Here is a 7005-nt window from a genome sequence, read left to right on the forward strand (position 1 = left end):
ATGGTGGGAGAGGTGCGTCGTCTGGCGGACAGCATGGCCTCACCCTGCATGAGGACCGGGACAAACATGTGGCACAGAGCCTGGGGGAAATTAGTGGCAACTCTAAGGCCATAGTCACCTGCTTGGTGGCTCTGGAGACCACACCAGCTTTGTTAAAGGGTTTCTATCACTTCGTATGCCATAATTAGCTCTCAGACACTAGCGATCCGCTAGTGTCTGCTCTGGCCAACCATCCTAATATAAGAGCTTTTTGGGCAGCCGTTTTGCTAAAAAAAGAACTTTTATAAATATGCTAATGAGCCTCTAGGTGCTATGTGGGCGTCATTAGCACCTAGAGGCTCCGTCTACCTTCATACACAGCCGCCGCCCAGCGCGTCCCTCCAGCCCGCCCATCTCCTGCTGAATGCGATCCTCCGTGTGACACAGCGGACGAATTCTCGCGCATGCGCCGTGCGCGGCTGTATTCGGCGCATGCGCAGTGAATGTCTGACTGCTTCCCTGCTCAGACATCTCCACTGCGCCTGCGCCGATGACGTCATAGTGCTCCAAGGAACAGGCGCAGTGGAGATGTCTGAGCAGGAAAGCGGTCAGACATTCTCTGCGCATGCGCCGAATACAGCCGCGCACGGCGCATGCGCGAGAATTCGTCCGCTGCGTCACACGGAGGATCGCATTCAGCAGGAGATGGGCGGGCTGGAGGGACGCGCTGGGCGGTGGCTGTGTATGAAGGTAGACGGAGCCTCTAGGTGCTAATGACGCCCACATAGCACCTAGAGGCTCATTAGCATATTTATAAAAGTTATTTTTTTAGCAAAACGGCTGCCCCAAAAGCTGTTATATTAGGATGGTTGGCCAGAGCAGACACTAGCGGATCGCTAGTGTCTGAGAGCTAATTATGTCATACGAAGTGATAGAAACCCTTTAAGCAGGATGACAGCTGCGGTGCAGGCCAACACCGGAGGAGGCGAGAGTTACCCGCCGGCATCAGCGGGATACCACCACCCGCCAAATGCGGATGTTGGCCCAGACCAACACCATCCTTGCCCGCCTGGCCAACGCCATGGAGGGCATGCAGCCACCACCTGCAAGGAGTGTGGAAGTAGGGGTTGATGCTCCTCCCCCCCCCCTCCTCCCCCCACCCCTCCATCCCCACCCCATGCCTCCTCCGCACCACGGAGATTGAGGAGCCAGAGCCGGGGCACCCTTGGCCCAAAGAAAAAAACAAAAAAATAATTTTATGTCTACATTTTTTTGCTCAACACAATGTTTTTATTTTTATTTTTCTATATGCTCAGGGTATGAGATTTTTTTTTTTTTATATGCTCAGGATATGAGTTTTTATATTTATTTGTAGTCCCTACACACGGTGAGGAGTGTATACTACAGTGTGACTGGTGTGTGAATGGGGGGGGGGGGGTGGCACTCCTGCTGGAAAAGGGGTGTCACCCTCTGCCATGTGAAAGGTGTATGAATGGACAGCAACATAATTGGAGCCTTGACGCGGCGTTGCTGCTCCCTAATACCATGGGGTATTGTTGGGTCTAATCCAATTGGGGGTGCATGTGTCGGGTGTGTGCTAGGGACTACAGTGGTGTACATACATGCATTATACTTGTGACAAGATCAGGGTGTGTTTAATGTGCAAAGAGACGTTCCACAAGACCATTCCGGATTGCTCTTCCCTCAGAAGATCCGGTAGTGTTTCTTGGGGGGGGGGGGGGGGGGTTGCATGGTTCGGGGGTAAGGTCATTGCGTAGCTCAATGTGCATGCCCCTTCTTTGAGCTAAATTGTGGAGAATACTACATGCCCCTACGATTTGGCATACAAAGTTGGGTGAATACAATAGGGTCCCCCCTGATTTATCCAGACATCTGAATCGAGATTTAAGGATGCCAAATGTGCGCTCCACCACCGCACGGGTACGTGCATGGGCTTCGTTATATCTTTCCTCTCCTGGTGTTTGAGGGTTACGAAATGGGGTCATCATGTGAGGTCCCAGGGCATAGGCAGAGTCACCTGGAAGGGAAAAGACAGGAGGATGTTAGTCGTGCATGTGCCCCTTGTGATGTGTGCATCATGGGGGGGGGGCAGTCATACCTGACACCCATGTAACTCACCAATCAGCCAGCTGTCTCCATACATGTTCTGGTCAAACTCGGTTGGGATGGGGCTGTGTTGGTAAATAAAACTGTCATGGCTTGACCCTGGGTGTTTGGCACGTACATGCCATATGAGGCCATGTGCATCCACAATCATCTGCACATTTATCGAATGCCAATGTTTCCTGTTGCAGTAGATATGCTCGAGGTGCCGGGGGGGGGGGGGGCGTAGTGCCACATGGGTACAATCTATTGCACCCACAGTGCGTGGAAATCTGGCTAATAAATAAAAATCACTGATTGCCTTCTGCCGCACGTCAGCCGTGGTTGGTTTGATAAATTGTGTGCCCATTCGTCTGAGTATTGCAGGGATCACTTGGTGCACACACCTGCTCATGCTGGATTGGGACATCCCCGCCACCACTCCACCTGTGCGCTGAAATGAGCCAGTTGCCAAAAAATGAAGGGTTGCCACTACCTTCACCAGTGGCTGCACTGCCTGTCCCCGATGGGTCGGGCTGCTGATGTCATCCTGCAGGATTGTTACCAACTCAAGGATGACTTCAGGGCTAAAGCGAAACATGCGATACACCTCAGTATCAGTCATCTGAAAAAGGTTGTAGCGCCCTCTGTAAATCCTCTCCCGTGCCCTCCTACGAGTCGGCTCAGTCAATAGAATATCAAGAACCATAGCTGCCCCTGGCATGTTGGTGCACAGATGTGAGGTCCCGAAAATGTGGGTGCTCTGCTTGTTCAGATCGTCTGTCTAGGTGCTGCTGAAGTTGCGCGCTCCTTCAGATGACATTTGGCCATCTTTTGCTAACTTGCCCCTGCTTTTAACAGGAGCAAGTTTGCCCAGGGAAAAAAGCTTGCACGCTTCCAGCGCAAGATGCGCATCACACGCGCATGTTTCTGAATCATCGGCAGTACCTAATTTGCATATTCGCTGAGGGAATTCCATGAAGGCGCAACTTACACCCCGCGCAAAATTGCACGAAAATTGCGCAGGAACAGCTAGGCTGCGTGCGCGGGAAAATGGCCGCATTTCAGGCTTAACTGGTTTACAGAATCAGCCGCAAATTTGCATAGGAGCAAATCAGTACTTGCGCGGCGCAAATCACACTTGTTCCCGCGCAAGTGCTTCTTGAATCTGGGCCATTGTCTGCTTTTTAAGATTTACTTGGATTGTATCCATTCTTTTGAGTTATACCGTGTGTGTATGTGCCTCAGTTTCTATGGTATAGTCAAGAGCTGTTAGCTGTAAGTGCTTGTGTATTCCCATGCAATTGACACAATAAACTTTTTTCCTGAATGAAAAAAAATATTACATCTGTTTTCTCTGAGGAATGGAATAACCCTGCAGTATCTTATCTCAAGGTTAGGCCTCATGCACACGACCGTTGTTGGGTTCCGTGTCCGTTGTTCCGTTTTACGTGATTTTCTGCGGACCCATTGACTTTCAATGGGTCCGTTGAAAACTCGGAAAATGCACCGTTTGTCATCCGCGTCCATGATCCGTGTTTCCAGTCCGTCAAAAAAATATGACCTGTCCTATTTTTTTCACGGACAACGGTTCGCGGACCCATTGAAGTCAATGGGTCTGTGAAAAAACACGGAGGCACACAAGATTGTCATCCGCGTCCGTGATCCGTGTCCGTTTTTTTCCTATCATTTACAAGGCAATCCTCCAAAAATCAAGGAAGACACACGAAAAAAAAAACAGAAACGGATCACGGAACAACGGAACCCTGTTTTGCGGACCGTGAAAAAATACTGTCATGTGCATGAGGCCTTAGCATTCTTTAGAAACATCATATGAACACATAAAGAACAGAAACTGTTTGATCTTAAAGCTACAGTTTACAACAGTGCAGACCTTTTCCATTACATGTTGTGAACACCACATTTGGCCGATTTGCTGGTTTTTATCACCTGCTCCCCTCCCCCAAAAGAAAATAGAATAAAAAGTGATAAAAAAAAATTGTAAGTACTCCAAAATGTTACCAACAAAAACTATGGCTCATCCCGTAAAAACAGACCAAAAAAGCAATATAACATCTCTGTAGATGGAAATATAAGAATTTTTTTTATGGGTGTCAGAATATGGCAACTTGTCCCACAAAAAAATTACAACTTGTCCCACAAAAAATAAGCCCTCATATGGCTATGAGAACAGAAAATGTAAAAAGTTATGGGTTTTAGATGGTAGGGAGAAAAAAACTAAATGAAAATTGACTGGTCCTTAAGGGTACATGCACACGTTCAGGATTCATGTGCGGAGAATCCGCACTGAAATCCGCAGGTGTTCGCAGGCAAATCTGTGCGGTCAATCCGCATTAATTAGTGCGGATTTGCATACGGATTTGGTGCGGATTCGGTGTGGATTTTCCGCATGCGGATTTCACTAAGTGAATGAAGAAAATCCGGTCAGGAAAAAAAAAATTAATTGACATGTCGCGGAATTTTAAAATCCGCACCGCAGGTCAAAATCCGCGCGGAAAAAATCCGCATCGTGTGCATTGAGAATTTCAAATTCTCATAGAATACAATGGACATGACCTACGGTGCGGATTTTCCGCACGCAAATCCGCACGCAATCCTGATCGTGTGCAGGGGGCCTAAGAGTTTAAAGGTAGCGATATCTGTTCAAGGGTCAGTAACTCATCACGTACAGAGACTTACCATTTGGAATAACTCAAGCACCAAGATTGTAGAACATATTACCTCATTAAGGTTAGTTTCACACTAGCATATTTGCTGGGTTGCAGCCGGGCTTTCCGCAATGCCGGAATGCAGAGCTCCAGCGGGCTGTTTCCTGCTGGTTCACTAGCCCTATTTATTCCATACTTCCTTCAGAAAAGCAATGTCAGGTTTGGGTCTTCTGATTTGCTGACGTGAGATGGGCACAGTACAGATCTCATCACCACAGATTGACAGCTAAAAAAATTGGATAAACTCACTGGATTTGAGTTTTTCCCCTTTCTTCAGGTTATCACTGTTGTGGTGGACCATTAGACATCCTCCAGGGGCAATAAGCAGAAATTCAAGCAAAGGAGTCCTCAAACTTCAAAGAACTACTAGTTGTCTTTCAGACTCTTTCTCACTCAGATAGTGGGCCACAACATTAGGATTTATTTGGACAGCAGAATTACAGTATCTTCATCAACAGATGGGGCACCAGATCAGAGAAGATTCTGCATCTAGCCCTGAGAATTTATTTGGCAGAAAGTATTCTCTCCCTCAAAGAGCAGATTGTTTGAGTCAGTTAAGACTCAGACAGGCAAAATGTGCTCTAAACCCAGTACTTTTTTCTCCGAAATGGAGGGGTGCCTTTGATAGACTTATTTGCGTCTAAATCAAATTGGAAAAACTGAAGATTCTTTTCCCTGAAACCAGCAGACCATCCTACAGATTCCTACAATAATAAATGCTTTGACACTGACTTCCCACCAGTCTTTCTCAACTCAAGGTTGTGAAGAAGATACAAGAACATGAGGCTGTAGTTATCCTCTTTGCCCCATTCTGGCCAAAGAGGGCATGGTCCATGAACCTGAACAGTCTGTTAACAGATCCATCCTGGATTTTCCCTAACAGATCCATCCTGAATTTTCCCAAACAGATCAGATATCCTCTCCAGGACCCAGTACTACACCCACAAGTTCATAGGCTTGATACTTTACAGAAAGGGTCGCAGACAGTCATAGACACACTCCTTTATAGGGACCGGGCTCATTTTCACCTTAAGGACCAGGCCATTTTTTGCAAATCTGACCAGTGTCACTTTATGTGGTGATAACTTTAAAACGTTTTGACTTATCCAGGCCATTCTGAGATCGTTTTTTTTGCCACATATTGTACTTCATGACACTGGTAAAATGAAGTAAAAAAAAATCTTTTTTATTTATAAAAAAAAAAAAAAAATTCTGGAAAAATTAGCAAATTTCCAAGTTTCAATTTCTCTACTTCTATAATACATAGTAATACCTACAAACATAGTTATTACTTTACATTCCCCATATGTCTACTTCATGTTTGGATCATTTTGGGAATGACATTTTAGTTTTTGGGGACTTTACAAGGCTTAGAAGTTTAGAAGCAAATCTTGAAATTTTTCTGAAATTTTCAAAAACCCAATTTTTTGGGACCAGCTCAGGTCTGAAGTCACTTTGTGAGGCTTACATAATAGAAACCACCCAAAAATGACACGATTCTAGAAACTACACCCCTCAAGGTATTCAAAACAAATTTTACAAACGTCGTTAAACCTTTAGGTGTTCCACAAGAGTTAATGGCAAATGGAGATAAAATTTCAGAATTTAGATTTTTTGGCAAATTTTCCATTTTAATCCTTTTTTCCCAGTAACAAAGCAAGGGTTAACAGCCAAACAAAACTCAATATTAATTGCTCTGATTCTGTAGTTTGCAGAAACACCCCATATGTGGCCGTAAACTACTGTACGGGCACACTGTAGGGCGTAGAGGGAAAGGTGCGCCGTGTGGTTTTTGGAAGGCAGATTTTGCTGGACTGGTTTATTTACACCATGTCCCATTTGAAGCCCCCCTGATGCACCCCTAGAGTAGAAACTCCATAAAAGTGACCCCATCTAAGAAACTACACCCCTCAAGGTATCCAAAACTGATTTTACAAACTTTGTTAACCCTTTAGGTGTTGCACAAGAGTTATTGGCAAATGGAGATTAAATTTGAGAATTTCAATTTTTTGGAAACTTTTCCATTTTAATCCATTTTTTCCAGTAACAAAGCAAGGGTTAACAGCCAAACAAAAGGCTATATTTATTGCCTCGATTCTGTAGTTTGCAGAAACACCCCATATGTGGCCGTAAACTACTGTACGGGCACACGGTAGGGCGTAGAGGGAAAGGTGCGCCGTGTGGTTTTTGGAAG

Source organism: Bufo bufo, chromosome 2 (genome assembly GCF_905171765.1).
Source record: "Bufo bufo chromosome 2, aBufBuf1.1, whole genome shotgun sequence".
Taxonomy (NCBI): Eukaryota; Metazoa; Chordata; class Amphibia; order Anura; family Bufonidae; genus Bufo; species Bufo bufo.